Below are 27,772 nucleotides of genomic sequence, written 5' to 3'. Positions count from 1 at the left end.
CTTAAACATACACAGTTAATCAACTGTGAAATCACCCTATGGGCTACACTGCATCAGGAACTTGCCCTGCAAGAGTTCAAAATGCAAGGCTTCACTTATCAAAATGGCACTTAACTTCAAAACATATTTGGAAAAAACTTCAAAAGTTCTACTGAGGGGGATGCAGGGAAGTGTCTCTTCTTGCCACTTCCATGGAAAAACGCAGGGCTGGATTGCCTACTGCTCCATTATTTAACGTTTCTCACAGCACTGGGCAGAGAACACTGGGGACCACAAAACCCCATCTCCTCACTGTGCAGACATGAAAGTGAGGCCTAGACAGGTTGAGTTACCTATCATCACACAATGACGTTATTACACCCTGCATGCCCCTGTCCACTAATAAAGTACAAGATCTTTATTAGTCACCATCTTTCATTCCTTTTGCAGTTCTATAATATACAAGGTTGGGAATGAAGCACTCACTGAAGGAGAAAAAAGTCTGTTGACTCCAACTGGGTGAACTGAGGGCTATTTACGTCAAATACTTTATTATAAAAATTCAGCAAACCCACCTGGAGAGCACTTGGCAAATTCGAGTATTATTAACTCAAGTATATCTTACTCCACCAAAAGCCTGTAGGCTCACATCAGTGCATCATTCTCTCTCATCCAACTGTTTCCCTGCAGGACCAAAGGCCACTGTCTTCAAGGTGTTTTCTGGATGGGCCTACAGAAAGTTGCAAGTGGGTACGTTTGATGATCACTGTGTGTGTGTGTGTGTGTGTGTGTGTGTGTGTGTGTTTGTGAATCTAGGTGTATCTGTGGCATAAAACTATTGAGCCAGCTGCTCCCTACTGGCTTTTTCCAAAAGTTAAATTACGATTATCATTATAGATATTAAGTGGTCCGACCAAATCCTGACAGTATCATGTATTGGTGAGGATACTGAGAATATAAAGTATCTGGAACTCTCCTACACTGTACAAGTATTTTGGAAAATTGTTTAGTAGATCTACCAAAACTGAACACACACACACACACACACACACACACACACACACTTAGCCAATAATGCAGCAATTCCACTTCTAGGGATAGATCTAACAGAAGAATGTAAACAGGTACACAAAACACATGTACATGATGTTCATGTTTGTGATAGTCCCCAATTTAAATTTACCCAAGTGTCTATCAATTATGTAGAATAGATAAATAAATTGTGATAAAGCCATATAATGGTATACTGTACAGTAATGAAAAGGAACAAATTACTGTTACAGTCAACAACAGGGATGAATTATAGAAACATAATGTTGAAGGAAAAAATAGCCAGATATAAGAACATACATACAGCCTAATTCTACTTATATAAAATTAAAAATTAGGCAAAATTAATCTATGGTGTTAGATATCCCTCCAGGCAAGGGATACTGGCTGGAAGGGAGAATGAGGGCTTCTAGGGGACTGGAAATGGTTCTATTAGCTGAAAATATGTTCATGTTTAACAGTATTTAACAACAGTAATTACAAAGAACTGACACAATATTTTCATGGCCATAAAAATTAAGTAGAGATAAGTGCTAAAGCAGAAATTCAAGAGTCACATCAAATGAGAATCTATGTAACCCAACATTGTAAGAGAGTTCAGTATAGAAAAGCAAGCATTTGGTAAATTAGTTTGTTTAAATTTTCATTAAATAACATTTTAGATTAACTTTACTATTTCCTGTCTCCCAGCACAAGAAGTGTTTTTCTAATATCATAATCTGTGGGAGACAATTGTCTATTAAACTTAATTAAAAAGCCTTGTAGGGCTTCCCTGATGGCGCAGTGGTTGAGAGTCCGCCTGCCGATGCAGGGGACACGGGTTCGTGCCCCGGTCCGGGAAGATCCCACACGCCGTGGAGCGGCTGGGCCCGTGAGCCATGGCCGCTGAGCCTGCGCGTCTGGAGCCTGTGCTCCGCAACGGGAGAGGCCACAACAGTGAGAGGCCCGCGTACCGCAAAAAAAAAAAAAAAAAAAAAAAAAAAGCGTTGTATTAAGAAGTCAAAAGCCATGTTACAAGGAAAAGAACTTCTAATAAGACAGGACCCCACATTTTGGGGCATTTTATATTACTCCTAATAATATCTGTTACCTCTGTACTTTCCTCACTCTTTGAGAACTTCCAGCCAAGGAACTGTCAGGTAATCAAGAACTGTCAATCTTTCTAATTTTCTCTACGGAGCTTCTGAATTTACTTGTTCAATTCAACAACAGTAGTAATGAAAACAGCTGTCACTGTTTTAATATTTTAATGTTTATCTGCAGTGCATTTTGAATTTATAGACAACAGTTCCCCCTTTCCCAGACTATAATCTCAGAATTCCATTCTTAGCTTAATGGAAACATCATGTCACTGGATTTTTGTCTGGCTCTGTAAATATCACTCAATCCTGATTTAATGCGTCACTGAACTTTGCAGGCTTCAAATAACAGATTTGTATCTGTAAAAGAAAATAGTTCTTTGTTTTTAGAATTAAAGAAATAAACCTCTTGCCAATAATAATTTTCTAAAGGTTCAGACTCTTAAAGGTAGAATCAAGGACATATGGGCTCACTCTCTCATTTCCCCCAAAAGAATATGTAAACTAAAACTCAGTGACTTTTACTTTTTTAGGGTTGATTTAAGATCTCATAACTTTCAATCTAAATGGGTCAAAATTTAGTAGGAACTTTGTTCTGCCAATGGTTATATATTCCAAACATCCTAAGCACAAGAAAAAAAAGTTTCTCAAAAAATAATTTTTCTCTAAAAGAAGGGCCAAATGTGCACAAGCAACTCTGAGAGCTAACATATGAGAAGAGCCTGCATCAGAATGGAGGATTCCTATACTGTCTAGACCTGTGTTGTCTAATATGGTCATTAGCCACATGTGACTATTTAAAGTTAAATAAAATTTAAAAGTCAATTCCTGCAACACCCTCACCACATTTCAAGTGCTTGACAGCAGCATGTGGCTAGCGGCTGCCACACTCGACAGCATAGATATAGAATATTTTATCATGGGAAAGTTCTATTGGTCAGCATTCCTCTAGGTTAACTTCAGCCCATGATTCCTAAAATTTATCAGCTGTGGCTGCATAAAGCTACGGTGTGGCATTTGGGTCAAAACAGCAAGCAAATGTGATCTGGTCCAGAGATAGAGCATTTTAAAAAGCAGAAATAATAATTATAACCATGAAACCATGCCAAGGCTGCAGTGTGGGCTTGCAGGGGTAACAGTCTGCCCAGAATCAGGTGGCTCAGGCTTTATACCTGCATTTCAGCTGCGTGTCCTTGTCCTCACCTGTCAGATGGCAGCCATATGTTGCCTTCCCTACTTCCTGGGTGGGATGGGTGACAAACAAACCTAAATGATGGGGGTGCTCTGGAGAGTGGTAAACACTTGTTGTTTTATTGTTATTTTTATGTTAAACAACACTATTTTTTTAATCAGCAGTAAACCTGACTACGGCAAATGTTTAGCTCACTGAGGTACTTGAAACCAAAAAGGATTACTGGGGTGATTTCATAAGTCAGTGGTCATATTAGGGAAACCTGATGGATCAATTATTTAATACTAAGAGATTACAGAACACTGCTCTCTATATAATGGAATGATTCTGAATTCAGTATTTATAATGAACCACCTTCATATATATACCTCTACACAGTGCCACACGCCCAGAATGAATAAACAATACTGTTCACTGAAATAAAGACGGTGGAGTAACTTCCAATTACACAGTTAAGTATCGTGGCTAAAGCTGGAAAGGTATCACAGAGAAACTAGGAACCTACATTAAACTCTTTTATCTTGTAATATAATGTCTCTCCAAGGTTTTACTATTCTGAAGGATCTCCCCATCTTCCATTCTTATTCTGCATACATCCAGGTACATTACCTGTTGAGCAGGTCTGTGCTTCATCCCATAGCTGTAAAGGGGTGCTGCCATGGACCTACTTTCTATTCCCCTTTGAGAAAATAGAAACCAAACAGGGAAACTTCCAGACCTTGGTTAGAAGAAAGAACCTATAAGCTGTAAAGGCAGCTGTATCTCTGACAAGGTGAGGGAAGAAGGCAGCACATGTGGATTTCCTCACAACAGAAAGTGAACCTGGTCTGCCACAGAATTTATGCCAACACACTAAAGATTGTTATGTGATACATAAGTATGACTGATGAGGACATTAAATATCACTGTGAGAATGATGTCAGTGAGAGACTTCATGAACAGAGTTTTAAAACTAAGAAAATCATATACTAGAGCCTGATAATATCCTTCTGGATAAAACAACCATTGTTTATAATAGTGCCTTAACTCTATTTAGCTATACTTTTAAAAATAAACTTTAGGGGCTTCCCTGGTGGCGCAGTGGTTGAGAGTCCGCCTGCCGATGCAGGTACGCGGGCCTCTCACTGCTGTGGCCTCTCCCATTGCGGAGCACAGGCTCCGGATGCGCAGGCTCAGCGGCCATGGCTCACGGGCCCAGCCGCTCCGCGGCATGTGGGATCTTCCCGGACCGGGGCACGAACCCGTGTTCCCTGCATCGGCAGGCGGACTCTCAACCACTGCGCCACCAGGGAAGCCCCAGTTTCCCCTATTATTAACACTTTACAACATTATGATACATTTGTCACAATTAATGAACCAATATTGATACATTACTAACTAAAGTCCACACTTTATATTTCCTTAGTTTTTATTTAATGTCTTTTTTCTGTTCCAGGACCCCATCCAGGATCCCATATTACATTTAGTGGTCATGTTTCCTTAGTCTCCTCTTGGCCGTGACAGTTTCTCAGACTGTCCTTGTTTCTGATGACCGTGACAGTTTTGAGGAATACCGGTCAGCTATTTTGTAGAATGTACCTCAACTGAGATTCTTCTGGTGAGACTGGAGTTATGTATTTTTAGGAGAAAGAGCCCAGAGTACAGGTGCCATTCTCATATCATATCAAGGGTACATACTATCAACATGACTTGTCACTGTTGATGTTGACCCTGATCACCTGGCTGAGGCAGTGCTTGTCACTGTAAAGTTACTCTCTTTTGCCCCTTTCCATACTGTACTCTTTGGAAGGAAGTTACTATGTGCAGCCCTCGATTAAGGAGTGGGGAGTTATGCTCCATCTCCTTGAGGATGAAGCGTCTGCCAAAATTATCTGGAGTTCATCTGCACAGGAAGGTAGGCTCTTCTCCCCATTTATTTATTTGTTCAATCATTTATTTATATCAATAGATTCACTGATATTTATTTTATACTTAGGGTCTTTGGGTTATAATCCAACACTATTTTGTTCTTAAACAGTTCCAGCTTTGGCCATTGGGAGCTCTATTATTTGATTCCTGTGTCCTTTTGACATACCCTGTCATTATGGTTTTTTTTTTTTTTTTTTTTTTTTGGACCACTTCCCTACTTTCTGGCACTACGAGATGCTCCAGGCTCATCTTGTATATTGCCTACACCAGTCCTAGAGTCAGACATTTCTCCAAAGAGCTCTGGTTCAGATTATTGGAGAATGATCTGGGCACCTTTTTAAAAGTTTTTAAAGGTGTTTTCATACACACACTTCTCTCACATCCACAGCCTCTCTGACAGATGGGTAAACTAAGGTTCAGAGTAGCTGAAGGATTTGCTCAAGATCAAGACTAATAATGGCAGTGGTGGGATAAAATTCAGTCTTCTGATGACAGTTCAGTGTCTTTTCCATTATGGGTGGTTTTTGGATGAGGACCTAGCCTCAAAGACCAGATTCACAACTTGTAGGAAAAAGCGAACAGGCATTTCTAGAACAGTCTTTCCAGGAGGGAAAATATAACAGAGGTATGTGACAGACTCTATCTATCCAGAAGAAACAACTGGAGATTCTGTCTTCTATGGAAAGAGGTCTCTAACTATATTACAGCAGTGGTTCTCAACTGGGGGTGATTTTTCCCCTCCCCCCGCCCCCCGCCCCGAGACATTTGGCAATGTCTGGACACATTTCGTTGGGTAGGGGGCGTGCTGTAACTGGCATCTAGTGAAGAGATGTTGCCAAACATCCTATAACGCATAGAAGAGCGCCCACAACAAAGAATTATCCACTTCAAAACGACAGCAGTGCTCACACAGAGAGACCCTATAGCCAGAGACCACTGAAGAACTTCATCCAATTTTACGCTGTTTCTACTCTTGCTGAATTTTTTTCCCTTTGGTGGCTATGATGGATAATCATGGAAGATTCTGGGGGATTCTGTGACCTCATGAGCTGGTCTATTAGAAGAAAAAGCCCCCCATTTTGATTAAGGAGTGTGGCTCACAATCACATAAAAGAGACTCACCTGGTTCTTATGTGTGGGCCAGAGAGCAAGTAGGGGCGCTCTTTAAAGTAAGCTGCCTGAATCAAGCAGGGCATGAACAGAGCGATCATTTCCGCAAGGGTGAGCACAGTTATATGTCATCAGCCAGAAAAGGGAAGGCCTATCTCCATATATGCCATCATTTACCGGCCACGCATCTGCCGTCTTCTAGTTCAGGAATGAGTTGTGCAGAACAATAAGGTGGCTTGGAAAATCTGCCAGTGAATTGGTCAGGCTTACTAAGTAGATGGCGGTTACCCAGAAACTGCTGCTCACTGCTCAGTGACCTCAATTTGGAGAGGAAGTAGGTGACTGAGTCCCAGTGACCACCCAGCAGTCTGACAGAAGAAAGAACACTCTTTGTTTACCAGGACCTCTCCTGCAAGCTTTAGAAAAGTTTGTTCACTTTTGGTACTAACAAGTCAACGATGGACATTTTCTGAGCAAAGCTAGGTGTGCCCTGGGACCACCAACTGCCACTGCCCTTTTTGAAAAAATATAGAAAGCTTACAGGGGCAGTATAATTTGGGGTGATCCTATTTGGGGAGATCCTGATAATGCAGACACGTATATGTAAAAATACTCAATGCACCATAATGTCTGGTACATAGTAACTGTCAGTGGTAGCAACAATAACAGACCAAATGTTTACTAAATGTTTTCTAAGTGTCAGGCCCTGTGCAAAGTACTTTACACATTATCTCACTGAATACTCACAACTAGCCTATGAGATAAGTACCATGATCACTATTATTACCTAAGCCATCAAGGAAGTCAGATGCTTATGGAATACATGATGGGTAAGGAAAGGTTGAAATTGTCCTTTCGTGAGACAATCTGACGCCGGGAGATGACATGAGGTCAGGAGATCACAGGGATAAACAAATGTCAGGTTTAGCTCCTTAACATCCCCACACTACCAACCACAGTCTTACAGTAGGTGCTGAAACAAACACTGGATGTACGGATGGAAGGATGAATGAGTAAGTGACCAAAATGCTTGTTATTAAACATGGTTATAGAGTAGAGACTCTCTCCCCATCTCAACTTCCCCCTTCTCAAATTATGGTTCAAAATGACCTTTGCAGTCTCTGAAAGCTAGTGCTAGAAAAGAACTCTCTTTGGTCTTCATCCATGATGTCAGAGTCTGCTCTGTGCATATCACATTTGTTTAGTCACTATTCCTTGCTACTGTTGCTCTGAATCTACCTACACTTTCAATCTTAGTCAATGAATACATCTGGCTGATTAACAACAGAGTCTACTGTTTGCTAAAGATGTGCCTTCTTCAAGCAGAAATCTGGAAGATCGTTCTGGCACCCATCTCTCTAACCCCTGATTATTTGGAGGAAGTGGCAGGGGAAAACCTAAGCAATAATTTCAAATGTGCTCATATCTAAAGGCAGAATATTTGGATTATATTTGGCATCACTATAGTGAACTATTCTTAAAAATTAATATTTCTGGAATGATGTGGTCATAATCTGGCCATGTTCAAGCCAATCTAGTACACTACCACTACTTCTTTAATAGAAAAAAATGTGAATTTAATAGAAAAAAATGTGAAATTTTTCTTTAATAGAAAAAAATGTGTGATAAACAATAGAAATATACTAGAAAATTTTAAAAAGTGCTTCCATAAAACTGCTAATATTTTGGACAATCAACATACTCCTCTTCTGCAAGATTTTTATAGTGAAATCTTGGTATAAAGTCCTGGCAAGCCATTTTCTAAGCAGCAGATATACTGTTTCATTTACTAACATATACTTGCACTGTGCATTGAATCTGCTTTGTTTTATAGAAACTTACTATCCTGGCACTTCAGTGAACAAGACAGCTAAGAATTTCCACTGATGATATAACATATAGTATGACATAGGCTAACTCTAGGTTGCAAAGCAAAAACACTCCATGCTACCCAGGTATAAGAGCAGGACACAGAAAGTTTAGAAGGAGTGGTGAGCAGGAATAACAGGGAAGAAAGATGACTTCAGGCTTGAAGAATTACAGTATACCTTCTAGATTTGAGGGTGAAAATGAGATATGCCACAGCAGCCATGCACGGCTTTTTGCTGTCACTATATTTTAAAAAATGCTTTAATCAAACATGGACATGGTCAAAAACACTAATTAGAAGAGATATATGCACCCCTATGTTCACTGTAGCATTATTTATTCATTGTAGCCAAGATATGGAAGCAACCTATGTGCCCCAAAATAGATAAGTGGATAAAGGTGTGGTATATCTATCGATTGATCGGTCTATCGATTTATCTAGTGGAATATTAGCCATAAAAAAGAATGAAATCCTAGACCTAGAAGGTATTATGCTAAGTGAAATAAGTCAGCTAGCAAAAGACAAATACTGTATAATTTCACTTATATGTGGAATCTAAAAAACAAATGAACAAACATAACAAAACAGAAATAGGGTTACAGATACAGAGAACAAACAGATGGTTGCCAGAGGGAAGGGGGGTGGGGAGAGGAAAGAAATAGGTGAGGGAGACTAAGAGGTACAAACTTCCAGTTGGAAAATAAATGTTCACAGGTATGAAATGTACAGTGCGGGGAATATAGTCAACAACTATGTAATACCTTTGTATGGTGATACATCATAACTAGACTTACTACAGTGATCATTTTGAAATGTATAAAAATAACAAATCACTGTGTTGTGCACCAGGAACTAACATAGTGTTATAGGTCAATTATACTTCAAAACCAACTGACAAACAAACAAACTCACAGAAAAGCGATCAGATTAGTAGTTAACAGAGGTGGGGAATAGAGGATGGGGAATCGGATGAAGGCAGTCAAAAGGTACAAACATCCAGTTATAAGATAAATAAGTACTAGGGATGTAATATACAGTATGATAAATCTAATGAACACTGCTCTGTTATATATGAAAGATGTTAAGAGAGTAAATCCTAGGAGTTCTCATCACAAGGAAAAAAGCTTTTTCCATTTAATTTCATATCTACGAGATGATTTATATTCACCAAACTGTGATAATCATTTCATGATGGATATAAGTCAAATCATTATGCTGTACAACACCTTAAAACTTATACAGTGCTGTATGTCAATTATATCTCAATAAAACTGAAAGAAAGAAAACAACAACAAAAGGTTCTAGCCCTATACATGCCCCTCTTCAGTCCTGTGCTCAAAGGTCACCATCTTTAGCCATTTGTTCTTAATTCTTCTGATAATTTACATTCACAACTCTAAGTAATATACTTAAGTTCTTAGTTCATAAGCTTTAGACAATATCCACTGACTTCTTACTAAGAAATGAGGATTTACTGAACTCACATTATCCTTTATTATCCTTCTCCTTCCTCTTTACAATATTTATAGTTATATTTAGTTTTATTCTTTTACTGGTCACTTTTTAAATACTGCACTTTAAGCTCTTATTTGTTGTTCCATCAAATTTTAACTCCCCACAACGTAAAACAAGCTATTAGTGACTCTGCTTCCCACCAACTCTCCAACCTCCTTCTACATCCTAACTTCTGACCATCATCTTATTTTTTTCAAATTACCAAGAAACCTTTCTATGCTTTGTTTATGAATTGTTTCTAAAAATTAAAGGTAAATAATCTGTGTTTACTGTATTATGATCTATAAATATTATTCATAGCAGAAACAAGTAATGTTTTAGAATTACATTTCTATTTCCAGAGATCCATGTTTATGAACTGTCATTCAAAAGAACATGTTACTAGAATAAAGGTCAAATAGATTTCTTTTTCTTAGTTTTAATAAGTGCTCAAAATCAAGCCACATTTTTGTGAAATTGTGATTGGACAATGACCTTATTATACACTTTTTATCTGGAGTTTCTAATTGCCTTTACTTTTCTATTGTTCATCAAATCATCAAACTTTTACAGCAAAATTATGTTTGGGTCCAACACATAAAGATGAAAATTTCAAAGTTTATTACAGCAGACTTAAAATGAAAATAAACTTTTGAAAACACTATTTTGTTTTTAAATACTTAAAGATAACCTTTTGCTTATGCGTCCTTTAACATGAAGATGAGATATATTCTATGTATATTAATAAGCTCCATTTATATGGTACTGTCAGTTTATAAAACACTGCTTGCACATATTATTGTATGCTCTCAACCCATGAATGAGGCAATATCTTCTCTATTTCACAAACACAGCAACTTTACATCAGAGAGACTGAGAGATTTAGCTAAGACTGGACAGCAAGTAAGCTGCAAGTTCCAAATTTGAAAACAAGTCTTCTTTTTTTTTCTTTTCAAAGTTCAATGTTTTTTGCTTCTACCACAGCTGCCTACTACCTGGGCTCTTTCTACCTTTTGTTTAGAAATAAAACATCATGATTTTTGGTTTAGAAGTTCTGTTATCAGTTAGAGCACTCCTATGGAAAGCAACACAATACTTTCACTCCTTACTTATTACTAGATTTTTGGGGCAGGAATTTTGTAAATAAACAATGGAAAAGCTGGCAGAACTAAGAGAAAAACACAAACCAAAAGGACATTACATAAAGAGATGCTACAATAATAAACTGAATAGTCAAGGAAGGCCAAAGATTCATAAGCACTAGCTTTCTCAAGTAATAAATGAGCATCTATAAGGCACTGGAGTTACCACTCCAGCAATGTAGCATTGTTATAAAAATGGACGTTGATCCCAATCATACTCTGACAAGTCAAGTATATCTCACACAAATAGCTTCTTAGGAACAACTCTGGGTACTGATTCAGAAAGATCAAGGGCAACCAAGGAGGAGAACTGGGGTATGGAGAAGATGCCATGTGAAGAACCAGGGGAAGCTGAGCATAGAGAAGTAGGCTCATGTTACAGTCATATGAGCACAAAGAAGCAGGTTTCAGCTTAACAACAGGAAGATTCCAACAGAGGAAACGTGCCCTCAGAAACAGACAAAATATTAGTATTTGGACCAGGTGGATTTCTGTTAGTTGAAGCTTTAGACTCTCTACACAGGTATAAGGCAAAAGCTGAAAACTCAATTCCAGAATTTTGAATTTCATGTTTACCTTTTATAATAAACAAAATAAATATTCTTTAATGTTATTTAAGATCTTATTTTTGACTTTACATCAAAAGAAAATAGTTCAGGAAAAAAGTTTCTTAAAACAAGAAACTACTTAAAGATTAACAGAAACACAGAATACAATTTGAGCAAGAAATGTCCAGGCTTTCATCTGTATATGCTTAAACTCTAATATGTCAACTTTCTTTTTTCAAACTGATGAGGGAAAGTAGTCCAGTTTATTTCTTTTGTATGTAGCTGTCCAGTTTTCCCAACACAGTTTATGAAGTGACAGTCTTTTCCCCATTATATCTTCTTGTCTTCCTTGTTGTAGATTAACTGACCATGTAAGTGTGAGTTCATTTCTGGACTCTCTATTCTGCTCCATTGATCTACATTTCTGTTTCTGTGTCAGTACCACATGGTTTTGATTACTGTAGCTCTGTAGTATAGCTTGAAATCAGGGAGCATGATACCTCCAGTTTTGTTCTTCTTTCTTAAGATTGTTCTGGCTGTTTGGGGTCTTTTGTGTTTCCATACAAATTTTAGAATTATTTGTCCTAATTCTGTGAAAAATGCCATTGGTATTTTAATAGGGATTGTACTGAACCTCCAGAATGTCTTGGTTACTATGGTCATTTTAACAATATTAACTCTTTTAATTCATAAGCATGAACTAACTTTCCACTTGTTTGTGTCATCTTCAATTGCTTTCATCAGTGTCTTATAGTTTTCTGAGTACAGGTCTTTCACCTTCTTCATTAGATTTATTCCTGGATATTTTACTCTTTTTGATTCAATTATAAATGGGGTAGTCTTCTTAGTTTCTTTCTGATAGCTCATTGTTAGTATATAGAAATGCAACAGATTTCTGTATATCAATAATGTATCCTGCAATTTTACCAAATCAACTGATGCATTCTAGTAGTTTTTCGGTGGCATATTTAGCATTTTTTATATATAGTATCATGTCATGTGCAAACAGTGATGGTTTTACTTCTTCCTTTCCAATTTGGATTCCTTTTTTTTTTCTTGTCTGACTACTATGGCTAGGACTTCCAGTACTATGTTGAATAAAAGTAGTGAGAGTGGGCATCCTTATCTTGTTCCTAATCTTAGAGGAAATGCTTTCAGCTCTTCACCATTGAGTATGATGTTAGCTGTGGGCTTGTCATATGCCGTTCATTATGTTGAGGTTAAGTTCCTTCTATACCCAATTTGTTGAGAGTTTTTTCATAAATAAATGTTAAATTTTGTCAAAAGCTTTTTCTGCATCTATTGAGATTATCATATGATTTTTATTCTTTGCTTTGTTAATGTGGTATACCATGTTCACTGATTTGCGGACACTGAACCATACTTGCATCCTTAGAATAAATCCATATAAACTCAAAATGGATTAAAGACTTAATAAAACTTCTAGAAGAAAGCATAAGCAGTATGTTCTCTGTTAGTCTTAGCAATAGTTTTTTGGATATGTCTCCTCAGGCAAGGGAAACAAGAGCACAAACAAACAAACAGGACTATGTCAAACTAAAAAGCTTTTGCACAGTGAAGGAAAGTATCAACAAAATGAAAAGGCTGCCTACTGAATGGGAGAAGACATTTGCAAATGATATATCTTATAAGGGGTTAATACCCAAAATACACAGAGAACTCATACAACTCGACATCAAAAAAACAAAAACAAAAACCAACAAACAACCAGATTAAAAAATGGACAGAGGACCTAAACAGACATTTTTCCAAAGAAGACATACAGATAGTCAACAGGCACAGGAAAAGATGCTCAACATCACTAATCATCAGGAAAATACAAATCAAACCCACAATGAGATACTACCTCACACCTGTCAGAAGGTCTATTATCAAAAAGATGACAAATAACATGCATTGGCAAGGACGTGGAAAACAGGGAACCCTTGTGCACTGTTGGTGGGAATGTAAACTGGTGCAGCCACTATGGAAAAGGTATGGAGATTCCTCAAAAAATTAAAACTAGAACTACCATATTATCCAGCAATTCCACTACTGGGTATTTATCCAAAGAAAATGAAAACACTAATTTGAAAAGATATATGCACTCCTATGTTCATTACAGCACTATTTACAATAGCCAAGATATGGAAGCAACCTAAGTGCCCATCAATAGATGAATAAAGAAGATGTGATATATATATATACACATATATATGTATATATATGTATATACACACACACACATATATATATATATCTATATATGAAATATACAGGGGTTTGGGGGGATGAGAGAAGCAGGTGAAGGACAAATCTCCAGTATAAATGAGGTACAGGTATGAAATGTACAGTGTAGGGAATATAGTCATTAACTATGTAATATCTTTGTACGGTGACATGCTATAACTAGACTCTTTTTTTTTTGTGGTGATCAGTTTGAAATGTATAAAGATACCAAATCACTACATTGTGCACCAGGAACTTACACAGTGTTGCAGGTCAATTATACTTCAAAAACAAACTCATAGAAAAAGAGGTCAGATTTGTGGTTACCAGAGGTGGGGGTTGGGGGGAGGGGGAATTGGAGGAAGGAGGTCAAAAGGAACAAACTTCCAGTTATAAGTAAGTACTAAGGATATACTAAGAATATAATGCACAACGTGATAAATATAATGAACACTGCTGTATGTTATCTATGAAAGTTGTTAAGAGAGTAAATCCTAGGAGTTCTCATCACAAGGAAAAATATTTTTTTCTTTTATTTTGTATCTATAGGAGATGAAGGATGTTCACTAAACTCACTGTGATAGTCACTTCATGATGTTTGTAAGTCAAATCATTATGCTGTACACCTTAAACTTACACAGTGCTATATGTCAATTGTATCTCAATAAAGCTGGAAGAAAAAATTCAAATGATAGGGGGAAATGAGTAGAAATCTCCAAAGCAAAAGTATATTTCATAAGAATATTTGATTACATACAAAAAAGGGAATCATCCCTTTCATCAATAATAGTATTAGCTGATATTTATTGAGAGCTCACTACATGTTAGGCACTGTGCTTAAGACATCATATGCATCATCTCACTAATAATAATACAATTTATCCCAATTTTAAGTATTTGCAAATGAAGATTTATAGGGGTTAACTTGTCAAAGTCAAAGACTTAAGTCCAAGCTCACATCCATCTCTTAAACATCACATACACTACCACTAACTACCTAATTCAGTGGATTGGAAGTCCATGTGATAAATTCTTACCATGATATTAATGATTATCAATTTTCATCTGAGTAATGGGCAAAAGGGAGATTAATCAGATGTATTTCATAAGCCCAAATTCTCATTCTCATGTTTGTTGATAATTTCTATTATGTTTATTCTGTCCAAAAAAAAAGGAAAATCAATGTAGCTCAAGAGTGGCAAAACTAATTTGAATTCATCTCTGATAATGCTTCACTCTCCCTTGCTGGTGAGGACATTAATAAACAATGAGAATCTGGCAGCCTTAAGGTCTAGGGAGTACAAATACTGCATATTGATGATATACACACTTTTAAGAGACAGGTCTTAGGAGAAACATGTCAAATTTTGATGTTGATTGCAGAAACTTATCTAACCTACATTACTACATAATAGTTAGACAGTTTTGTAGAATATTTTCAGCAACAGGAAGATTTTCTTTACAGATAGTATAGACCAGCAGTCCCCAACCTTTTTGGCACCAGGGACTGGTTTCATAGAGGACAATTTTTCCACGGACCGGGGTGGAGGAGGGGGGATAGTTCAGGCGGTGATGCCAGCGACGGGGGAGCGGCAGATGAAGCTTCGCTGGCTCGCCCGCTGCTCACCTCCTGCTGTGCGGCCTGGTTCCTAACAGGCCACAGCCCGCGACGCAGTAACGATCCACCGCGCAGGGCTTGGAAACCCCTCGTAGACAGACTATTTTCCTACTGCCCTTCATTCCATGTACCATGCAAACTGAATAATCAAGACATGGTTATTCTTATGTATAATTAATCAAATACATAAAAATCTTTTTGAGTTAGACAGTGATTGCTGAAGGCTATTTCATCTTATCAATAAACTATAATCTATCAGTAAGTATTTATGAAGCACCTATGAAGTGGAAATCACTTGCACCATAAGACCTTTTTCTTTCCTTCTGCAGAGAAACAGGAGCTGTGACAGTAAGTACAGCAGGGTTTTTTGTTTACTTATGGTTAACACTTTTTGAAGACCTCAGATGCTCTTCCTTGTTTTGTATCTTGAAGCAACTGGTCTTGTTTCAGGTCATAGGTATAAATTCTTGCTAAACTACAGAAGGAAGAGCCGGAGTTGTTTATTTTCTTTCTTTCTTTTTTTTCTTTACCATATTGACTTGCAGGACTGAGTAACATTAAATGGGTAGAAGCACACATTACATTTCTAAAGAATGGTTTCTCCTATTATTAGCATTTAGCCCAGGAGTTCAGAGACAGGTCGTGGCCCTAGTTCTAACACTTACTCACTATGCAGCTTTGGGGAGGTCACCTTAAGGCCTCTCAACCTCAGTTTCCTTGTTTAAAACAAGGAACTGGAGTTGGATAATTTCTCAACTCCATTCCGGCTCTGTAATCCTAGCATTTCCTTGTAATGGTCTTTATTAATAGGGGTAAACTACTAATGAGGACCCATGTAGAAGCCCCACACAGAACCCAACCCAATGAAACCGAGAACACGTCTCTGGCACTTTCTCGGATTACTGGAATCCAGCAGACCTGTCACTTGCTCCCCAGCAGAACGATTCTTTCCATACCACATGCGTCTGGCAGTTCAGAGAGCACCACATTTTTGGCAGCTTTGCAGGCCTAAAATCTGTCCTATTTGATTTTATTCAAGACCCAGTAAAGCCAAGAATTGTGCAAAGTCGATGCTTTCTGCGCTGGGGGTGTACCTCTATTACCACTGTCACTTTTATTGCTCTTAAATTTAGCATGTAAAAACAGCAACTAATGTGATGGGGGGTTTGTTTGTTTTGTTTTCTCAAGATGCAATGCTACTAGCTCCTTTATCCTGCCTACTGTCTCCCTTAACGCTCACCCGTCCTCCAAGTAACTATCCATAGCTGCCCCTTGCTATATCCACCAATATAAGAACCATCAGAAATTACTTCCTTTTATCTTGTAGCGACAACCTCATTTTTCAAGGAAAAATCCCCAGTATTTCACCTAATAATGAAAGAAAAAACAGGAAGATAATTTTTAAAAATACTGTTTTGGCTCAGGGAGTGCTGGCTTTCCCTCACTGAAAATGCAGTGATAGAAAAAGAAAAAAACATATACTATCTACTACGTGCCAGGCACTTTATATACCTCATCTCATTTAACATCCACTACCACCTCTGTGATAGATATTGTTACACTCTTGTCACAGCTGAAAAAAGTCCTGAGGTTGAGTCAGTGGGATGAAATAATTTGCCCATATTTAAACAGAGGCCATGCAGTTTCCATTATACCATGAGGCACATATTACTCTGACACTCTCTGAAAACTATTAAAAGAAAAGCATATATTTCATTTCTCTTGTGAAATCAGTTTAAAAATCTTGAAGGCAAATGCATAGATACAGCAAAGTATACAATAAAATAATTATGTACTTCCTTTGAAGGGATGCTAATAAGCACTTAATTATCTGCTCTGTCTACCATTACTTCATTTCCCCTACCTTCTGCATATGAATGGATTTTTGTATCCATCTCTTTAAGGATACAGTTTTATTAAAATAATTTTATTCACCCTCAAAACATTTCACCACAGCCAACTATAAATATTTACTCTCACTTGACAAGCAAGAGGCTTTCCAAAGGAGAGAAAAATAGTCTGCACAGCTGGTTTAAACTTTTGAACTCGATTTCATCCACAAGAATTATAGAGAACCAGCAGTCTCATGAGCACAACTCAATGTCATCCAACATGAGTTCATCTGTTTGTACGTACATTCATGTGTCCTTAACGTAAAAAGGATCTCAATTACTTACACAAAATGTTTAGGAATAAGATCAAGATACAGAAGACAGAATAAACATCATAACCAGAGGAAATCAGAGTAAAATGTCAATACCAGAAAGACAAAAAAATAAAACGCACACATACAATACTGGACTACATATAAGTCACCAACTGGAGTCTGAACTTACTGGCACTCAAAATGGGGAAAATTACATACACACAATTCTAATTGTCTATGAGAGAGAAAACTTCTAGTTAATCGAGGTGAATCTTTTACCACAATTCACATCTGAAAGAAATTTCCCAAGAGTGAAACTAAAAATGAGAGCAAAATTTAAGTAGAAGGGGATATATGTATACATATAGCTGATTCACTCTGCTGTACAATATAAACTAACACAATATTGTAAAGCAACTATATTCCAATAAAAAATTTAAAAAAATTAAGTAGAAGAGATATTCCTAAACATCCTATTTCAACCAGATTCAATGAATCTTTGGAAGAGTCATTGTAATGATGAGTAAATCGACAGGTGAAGACTTTGCTGTAAGTTGAGAATATGCAAGGCTACAACTTCTAGGATTTATAAGGTCTGTTTTAAATACAGTAAAGTTTTACTGTCTGAATCAATGTTAATGTTTTATCCATTGCAATTACAAACGTAGACTCCATACTTTAAAATGATAGAGCTATTTAATTAATTTTAAACAAATAAAAACAGAACAAAATGAGAAACAGTTCTGTTCTGATTACATATTTATTTCAAAAATCCAAATTGGGAGCCAAAATAACTAGTTTAGAATGTTTTCTGTTCAAAGTATACCACATGTCTTAACTTGGTTATGTGAATTAAATTATGGTTATGATTTCTTTGTTATAACAAATTCTTCCTCCAAAAGAGATATCACTTTTCTACACTTGTAATTACATAAATATTTCCCAAAAGAAATCCCATGAATGATACTAAGATGTATAAAAAATATTATTAAACTTGAGAAAGTCATTAATACCATGGTAAACCTGTTAGCAAAAGATATTAGCTTTGTCTTATATTGCACGGTGAGAGAACTTCATGGTGGAAGTTCTATCTTAAAGCTGTGCTATAAGGTTTAGTATAGATCTAAGGAGATGCTAATATATGTAATTTTCCTATAGTAGGAAGTTCTTAAGAAAATATCCAAGGAAGAATTCAAATAAAACAATGATTCTGTTAATATCCAAAGATTAAGAATGAAATGACCAGAAAAAAAAGGATCTACCTTAAAAAAAAGCCACTCCCTCTTACATACTACTTTAGTTGATAAAAAGTAAGCAAAAACTAAAAATAATAGAATATTTTAGAATAAGTACAGTATAATAAATTAATTTTCCTCATGACATACCTGAGAGATACTGATGATCAGTAAAATATGGAGGCAGAAACTACAGGGAAGTTTCAAAAAACAGCACAGATGAGAGGGAGTAAATCCTCTTCTTTCACTAAGCCTACTGTGCTTAAATCTGCAAAATTCTTGCTCTTCCTCAAAACACTATAAATCTTGTAATACTTATTCATTAGAGAGCTCCTATCCAATTTTAATAAGAAAACTAATTTTATGTTGCATCATAAACACTGAGTAGGCATTTTCTAAGAATCCACATAATTTGCAAATGAGTATTTTTATTTAGCAGAAAACTTTAGGTAAAATATGGAGTAGCTGAAAAATCATACAAGCTCTGCTTCTGGTCTGGATGAAGAAGGATATGGAAGACCTTTGCTCCTGCTGAAAGAACAACAAATCCCCAGAGAAACCTCAACACACTTCTTTCCATAGAAGAGCTGCGAACACACAGAATGTAAAAAGAAACGTTAAAGAATTAAACGGGAAGAGGCCACTTTCATATCTTGGACCCATCGCTAAGCTTGGAGAGGTGAGCCCACCACAGAAGGACAGTTTGTCAGGCAAGAGGAAACCAGACAGAATATGGATGTATCTGTGGACTTACTGTTAGGATTTAAATCTGTAGGGGCTCCAAATGCAAAGATAATCCTCTCTGCTAAGTCACTGTCCGACACACAGGGATTTTAAGAATCAGCAGAGGTTGGGCATAGGACACATGAACTAGCTCCTTGTGGCACCGCATTGGGGGAAAGGGGTCAGCCACAATGAAAGGTGGTAAGAAGACACTGGCTACAATTTTAAAAAGCTACCCTAGCTAAGTGTGGGACAGCATGTCAGCCTGAAATAGCTCAGAGCACCTGACACCAGGGGTCTCTGGATTCACTCACAAGGCTTTCCACAGGCCCCCACCAGGTACTCATGACAAGATTGGGGGTGGGGCAGGAGACCTGACAGAGCTTTGGTACAACAAAAGCAAAATACAAAGCAAAAAAGTTACGGGAGCTAGAAGCAGTCCAAATTTATCTGGATAAAAACTCAAGATGGTTTTCATTAAAAACAAAGACAAAAAAAAGCTTACTGAAAGTTATAAAGGGAAGAAGCCAGAATTCTCTAGTGTGTCTATTCGTCATACAAGTTCCATCACTTCTATCATGAAAGCAAGCAAGAATAAGGAATACTTCGCTCACTAAACATTTGTATCTGGTCATGGGCATAATTTGAGTTAAATGTTTCACTGAACATGCGTAACATGTTTTGCATCAGGAGAGAGGGAAAAAATTAACATTGGAGAAGAGTCCTATTAGTAGGGTCAAAAGAGTCTGTTTATAATGTTCTTACAGAAGAATTCCAAATAAGTATATTTTCCCCTGTTCCAAGCAGGGGAGTTTAATTCCTGTCTCCCAACCTTGCATGTGGGCTGGACTTAGTGACTTGTTTCCAAAGAACAGAGTACAAAATGGGGGAAAATAGCAATTTTACAGTAGACAAACCTTGAAAATGCTATGTTGGCTATCAAGGTTAATATCATCAGTAATATTACATTTATAGTATATATCCGGATATGATGTGATGAGAATACTTTTTCACCTCTATGGGAGTTTCTTCTAAACCTGAAACCCCAGTCTAGTCATGGGGAAAAAAAAATCAAACAAACCCAAATGGAAGAACACTTTACAAAATACTTGGCTAGTACTCCTCAAGACTGTCACGGTCATGGGAAATAAGGAAAGACTGAGAAAGTGTCACAGCCAGAAAAGACTAAAAATTAGACATGATGACTAAATGTAATGTGGTATCCTGGATGGGATCCTGGAACAGAAAAAGGATCAGTGGAAAAACTGGTGGAACCCAAATGAAGTCTGGAGTTTAGTTTGTAGTAATGTATCAATGTTGTTTTCCCAGTTTTGACAAATGCATCGTGGCAATGTAAGAAGCTAATATTAGAGGAAAATGGATGAGGGCTAGACGGCATCTCTTCATATTATCTTTGACACTTTTCTGTAAATCTAGGGATTATTATTGTTATTATTTTTTTTTGCTGTACGCGGGCCTCTCACTGTTGTGGCCTCTCCCATTGCGGAGCACAGGCTCTGGACGCACAGGCTCAGCGGCCATGGCTCACGGGCCCAGCCGCTCCGCGGCATGTGGGATTTTCCTGGACCGGGGCACGAACCCGTGTCCCCTGAATCGGCAGGCGGACTCTCAACCACTGCGCCACCAGGGAAGCCCTAGGGATTATTTTTAAAAGTTTATAAAACAAAAAAATATATTTTTTTAACCCACAAAATGTAGTATGTCTAGGAAAAGAGAAGACCAGGGGATTTCTCTGACCTGTGCCTTGCTTCCAGGAGCACACTTGCCCTCATACACCTTTCCTGTCACTGTTGCTGGAATGGAACACTCCACGTGAATGAAGCTCACTTCTCTAAAGTGGACTGACAGACTGCCTATCCCCTCATACCACAGCACTAGAATATTCTTTTCTATTATCTAAAAGCACAGAAGTAGAAGACACCTTCAGTGTTTTCACTAATGCTCCACATCATTCCACCACCATCCCAGATAGGTACAGGTATTTTGGTTTCAGGCTGTTAAAGGCAAATGCACCAATTTCTTCCTATTTTTTAATCATAATTTTTAAAGTTTCAATTTTGCTGCCCTTTAAAACAAAATTTTGAGAGCTTCAATGTGTATTTCAAGTGAGTGGTAATGAGCAGCCTTGAACACAGTTACATAGTCAGTTGATCACTCAGATGGACACTGCTAAGGGCTATGGTGTGACACTTACATAGTGTCTTTAGTTATTTTTAATACACTGTGTTTAATTTACTCACATAATGGGCCACTGGAAAAAGATCAGAAGCATAAAGACCACAAATTTTGAACTTTAACGAATTATGGAAGACTGTAAAAATGACTAATTCTACAGGCTCACCCCAAAATAGTATCTATGAACTACAGTTATCTGGTCAAATGTCTTATGTAACAAATCAAAATATCTCTGGTATTTCAGTAAAAAATATTAAAAGGAACAATATAAAGATGATTTTATCCTAATTGGTCATCCACACCTGCATGAGAAATTGTAGAAAAGTGCTTGCAAATAGAATCCTGAAACATTCTTTCTTATCTCATCATTTAGAAACCAAATAGGAACTAAGAGATTTTCCTAAAGGTCAAAATTCAAGAATTCCAAACATCCAGATATGAAAACAGTTTTTGACTATTTTTGATGTCTTAACACATAAAAAATATAATAAACACTTTAAAAATTCTCAACAAATAATTTTTCTTACATTATAGTATAAATATTACCAAGGATTATCTTAAAATAAACTTTACAGTATAATATTTAATAGTATGCTAATCTAATAATTTTTAACTTTAAATCATATCCTACACCATGTAAAAATGAAAAAACAATTTTCAAAATTTCTATGAGGGAATCAAGGAATCATATTACTTAGGAAAGAGTTCACAAATACACAAAAGGCTACGAAATGTTCAACAAGTTCAATTATCTTGATTTACAGATGGAAAAAATTAACATCCAACATTTGTTTAAATTCCTATAGAGTTTGGAAGAAAGTGATAGTGTTCAGGGAAGAACTGACTTCTCTCTGTTCCTCACAATCTTTCCACAAATAACTTCTCCTTTAAGAAACTGCAGCCTTCATCTGGCTGCCACCCATCAAAAAGATCCTCACCGCTAAGCAAAGTGGGTCAGAAAACTCTCCCATCCTTGGACTTCTCTGTGTGTCGGAACTGGATTTAAAAACTCTTTAAGCACATTGCCAACATCAAAACACAATGCTTAGAAAATACACACTCATACCAATGGTTATTCCAAGGCTTCTCACTGAACCCCAACTGCCCAACACAGCCCCACTATTCCCACCATGGGAGGAAAGCTAAAAACTCAGAGTTCTAAAATGATCTGTAAAATCAAAAGCAGAATAGAAAATAGCAGAGAAAAGCAGAGGGGTACAGAGGTTCTCTAACAGAAAATCCAGCCAAATCAAATGTGGAATAAGCTTTCTTCTTGCTTTGCCCTCCTTCCACCTCACTGCCTGTCCCATTCCAGGTCCCTCCCAAAAGCTAGTTCTCAAGTTACATGACATTTTTGATTTAAACAAGTATTTTGTAAGTACAGGTCTAAAATCTGATTATTATGATAATCATTCATCATCTTCACCACCACTAACACTTGCACAGAATGACTTGTTTTTGAAAGCATATTCCAAATTTCTGATAGCTAGAGCATAAATGGCCTTTTGGAACAGGGTCTATTTGTAATTCCCTTTCACAAAATGCTCTTCTAAGCCAGAGCAAAAAAACCACATCTTTATTTTTTTATTTATTATTTATTTTTATTTTTTTTTCGGTATGCGGGCCTCTCACTGTTGTGGCCTCTCCCGTTGCGGAGCACAGGCTCCGGACGCGCAGGCTCAGCGGCCATGGCTCACGGGACCAGCCGCTCTGCGGCATGTGGGATCTTCCTGGACCGGAGCACGAGCCTGTGTCCCCTGGATCAGTAGGCGGACTCTCAACCACTGCGCCACCAGGGAAGCCCACATCTTTATTTGATTTTATGACTTGTATTCTTTGTAAAATAATAATCTTGGCAAGTAATTAACAAATAAATCAAGTGATGAAAACACTAAAATATGCAAAACCATACAAGTGGTGACAGCTTTATTTTAATGGTTCACTCACACATCTATTAATTTATTCAATAATCATTCATTGAGCACTTAACTGTGGCTCAAGGATTGTGCTAGGGATAAAAGAAGATGAATGTTCACTACTTTTAAGGATATTACAGGGCAGTAAAGAGAGACGGCTGTGGGAACCAAAGAGTTCAAAGAAGAGTGGTAGGGTAATCAGTGGGTAGAAGGAGGCCGTCGAGGAGAAAGGGTAGGTGTCAATCACAGAATTACGTGGGACAGGATAAGTGTCGGGAAAAGCCTCAGGGAGGGGGTGACCCTGGAGCTGAAGTCTGAAAGATCAGTTGGCCCTGGTAGATAATGAAGATGGGATACCTGGAGGGTGGGGGTGGGATGCTGACCTTCCGAGCTGATGCACTGAAGTACAGCGTACAGTTCTATGAAACACACTGGAAAACAGCAAGCAAGCACTTGGCAAGGCTGGAATTTGAGGGAATGAGGTCCAGCAACATCCAAGGCTTAGCTCTTGTGAAGAAATATAACTCTATCCATAAATTGTTCTTAATTGTGTCTGGACACAGATCCTTTCCAGAATTTAAAGGTAAATAAAAAACCAACAACAACAAAACTCAAGAGCTAAAGCGTACTGATCCCTTACTATGAGTAAGGCATTTTACATACATTTCTCATCTAATATTATATTCTCAACAACCCTAGGAACAGGAATGATTTAATTATTTCTGAACACAGATATTTTTCAGCATTTAAAGGTAACAACAATAAAACTAGTAGCCATAGTGTATGTATTACTTACTATGGGTCAGGTACTTGACATACATTTCTTATTTAATTTTATAATTTCAACACCCATAGGAATAGGAATTATTTCTGTCATTAAAAAAAAAAAAGACAGCTAGGTAATTCGCCCCCAAGCACCCAATTAAGTGGCAGGATGGACTTCAATCTCAGTTTAACTTAAGCCTGTGCTCTTTGTGCTCTTAGGACACTCTCTCTGAATAACAATTTTTAAAAAGCACATGTATCTACACCATTATTTTCTTCTTCACATTCAGACTGAACTCCCAATCATGGGGCAGGGGAGTGAGATACTCTCCTTCGATTTCACATCTTCCTTTAGCTACCACTCCCTTTTACCGCTTCACAGCAAAACCAATAAAAAGCTGTCTACACTGGTCATATCCATTTTCTCACTTCCTGTTCTCCTTTCAAAGTAGTCTTCTTGCTGAAGAAAGTAGGAACCTGTTCTGGACAATGCCAGCTACAGCCTCCATATTGCTAATTCAATGGCCAACTGACTGTCCTCATATTACCCCACAGCTCAGCAGGTGATTACTTTTCTTCTCTTAGCTCCTGGACACCATTCTCCACTATTTTTGTTGTTTTCCTTTTCTCCTTACCTTATCTGCCCTCTTCTCAGCAGCTCTTCTGCCCTCAGGAATTCTAAATGTTGGACTGTCCCTTGCTCAGCCCTGCATTTTTTCCCTCCTTTTATGAAGTTAAATACCATCTATATGCTGATAATCAGTACATTTTTTTTATTTCATTTATTTATTTTTGGCTGCTTTGGGTCTTCGTTGCTGTGTGCGGGCTCCTCATTGTGGTGGCTTCTCTTGTTGCGGAGCATGGGCTTCAGTAGCTGTGGCACGCGGGCTCAGTAGTTGTGGCACACGGGCTTAGTTGCTCCACAGCATGTGGGATCTTCCGGGACCAGGGCTACAACCCATGTCCCCTGCACTGGCAGGCAGATTCTTAACCACTGCACCACCAGGGAAGCCCTAATCAATACATTTTTATCTTTAACCCTGAGCTCCAACTATTTGTCCAGTTGTCCACTCAGCCTCATTTCTAGGACATCAAATGGGTATCTGAACATCAACAGAACTTAAAAGAACTCTTCACTCCTCATGTTTTGTCCATTTAAAAAAATTTCCCAGTGGAAGAAAATAAAGCTTAGCATACAAGGATACTATACCTTTGCCCATGGCTAAAGAGGTTATGCAGTGCTGCATGTATTCCATCAGTATGCAATATGAATAGCCAGGATCCCCACAACTGTGTTTAGATATATATGTTCCTATCATGTACACTTTCATATAGGACTTAGGGTGCCTATCATGATACTCTGGATAATCACTTTGCTTATTGTACTTACAGAAGTGGAAATTTAATAAGCAATGGCTATATATCAATAATCTTAAACAGGAAATTATAACATGTTTTATTTTTTTTAAATGTTCAGAAAAATTGGTCTCCTGCTGCTCATGGTGGAAGACTATGCCATTTGAAACAAGAGGATAACTAGAAAAATAGGACAAAGTTTAAAAAATATATGCTGAAAGGCATTGGAAAGTCAAAAAAAATCAATGAAGATTTAAGGGGGCAAGATGAGAAAGACCAGAGAGGTGAACCTGATACCTGGGGCCTTTATGATTTCCCTCTTAAAGCCTCTGAAGTAAAATGTGCCTTTCATCTCTCCACCCATGTTCACGTCAGCATCCTAATGCAGTTTGACTTTTTCGTCTTGTTTTGTTAAAAAATGGGCCCTAATAAGGGGAGGACAGGGAGATACCCTCTCTTGTGGTTCCATATGCTTTTTTGTTGTGGTCTACTGAAAAAGAGTAACTTAAAAAAACCCTGCAGTTTCACATACACTTGATCTCCCTTTGGAGTCAAATCTCTCCAACAATTCACGTCAGTACTTTTCAGATGTGAAAAACTATTTAGTTTTAAGACTTCAACACTGTTTTTTGGCAGACAGCTTTTCAACATGGTTTCAACTCTTTGAACCTGTCCCCAGAGTTCACTTCCACTGTCTGGGCTTCCAAGATAGCAGTGACTAAAGGATTTAACTGAGTGTGGATGCCCATAGAAGTTATTTGTCTAGGGTTCCCCTACACAAGTTACACTAATAACTGACTGGTCCCACACAATTTGACACTTTTACAGAACCTTAGAGCACTGCAATTAATTCAAGAGATAGAGTGGGGCGATCCTCATTCTCAGACCAAATTAATCAAGAAACCATGAGACAAAGGGAAAAGGGGCAAAATATCTGTGATACAAATAAGTAAAGTTTCATTTTGTTTTTCCCTACCCCACCCCAAATAATCCAGGTAATTGCAGCCCAAGGTTAATCTCCTCCTTTCCCTCTCTTATTTGGTTACAGGGGAAGTGGTGTTATGGAGTGAGTATACTTAGGCAAAGAGAAAAAAACAAAACAAAGCAGAATGAACAAGGTGTAATGAGGAGAGAGGCAGCAACTGTCTTCTCAGGGAGTAAATGGCTCCTCCGTGGACCAGGGGCTAGATGCATAGATTGGGGTCCTGAGAACACAAGGAATTGTGTTGTGACAGGAGACTGGAGTGGGGTAGGGTGGGGAGAGGACTGGAAGCACAAAGTCACTGTCATCTAACCTGTATTATCTTCATATCCATAGTCATCTTTGATAACAACTTCAAATGTAGTTTTTACTCAAGATATACTGTTAAAAGCAAATATTATCAAAGGGCCATAAGAATATCTTTAGCGTCGTCCTACCTGACTTACCCCACGCCTCTCTAGTTGATCAAATTCATCTTTCAAGGCAACTTTAAATTACCACTGCTTCCAGGAAGGCTTCCTTATGCCACCCTCATCCATCCCCAATTAGGAAAGAGTAATCTCCCTCTCTCTTACTTTACCCACATCTTTTTTATGACAGGTTCCTTTCTGCTTTGTATTATATACATAGCATGATACTCCTTTAACAGACAGACTATAATAAGCTGATTTAATACTTCGGGATTAAAAAGCAGAGATCACATAATACTTCTTTTCAAACCCCCAAATCAAAGCTCATTAATTTTGTCAGAAACTTAGAGGGACAGGGACTAAGGAAAACACTACAGAAAGTAAGTGTGAAACAGGAAAGCAAGAGGCAAATGGAAAATACTCTTTATTTTACTTATTCCTCCCCAAAATAAAGGACAATGGGGAACAACAGGCCGATAATATTGTTTTTTCAAAGTAAACAAATATTATTGACCTTAACATAACTTCAAGATTTTTATGCAATGGCATAATCAGAAAAGTATATTGGCCACTATCATGAAATTTCATTACAGGAGATAGTTCATTACTCAACTTGATTTAAGTCAATGTAATTTTTTCTAGCCTATTCCCAACCCTGGTGCCTTTAGGTAATTGCTAATTTTAGTTTCTTGCATATTCTTCCAGTCTTTAAAAAATATATATACTCAGTTGTCCACCCTCTACTTATGTTTATACAAAAGATAGCATAAAATATATACAACTCTGTACCTGGCTTTTAAAAAACCTTATGTATCCTGGAAATC

At 37.6% G+C, this 27,772-nt stretch overlaps 2 protein-coding genes across 4 annotated transcripts in view; one reads left to right on the top strand and one right to left on the bottom strand.

The window, feature by feature from the left end:
- NT5DC1 (5'-nucleotidase domain containing 1) overlaps nucleotides 1-27,772 on the bottom strand; it is a 120,546-nt gene that overhangs the window by 39,434 nt on the left and 53,340 nt on the right. The gene's annotated exons all lie outside the window — the stretch shown is intronic.
- The window catches only part of COL10A1 (collagen type X alpha 1 chain), a 46,965-nt gene continuing 34,632 nt past the window's right edge, over nucleotides 15,440-27,772 (top strand). Inside the window, exon 1 of the mRNA XM_060283440.1 lies at nucleotides 15,440-15,567. The gene's annotated coding sequence lies outside the window, so the exon portion shown is untranslated. The remainder of the gene's footprint in view (nucleotides 15,568-27,772) is intronic.

Source organism: Globicephala melas, chromosome 14 (genome assembly GCF_963455315.2).
Source record: "Globicephala melas chromosome 14, mGloMel1.2, whole genome shotgun sequence".
Classification (NCBI taxonomy): domain Eukaryota; kingdom Metazoa; phylum Chordata; class Mammalia; order Artiodactyla; family Delphinidae; genus Globicephala; species Globicephala melas.
The sequence above is the reverse complement of the archived record's forward strand: the minus strand, read 5'-3'. Positions and strand labels throughout refer to the sequence as shown.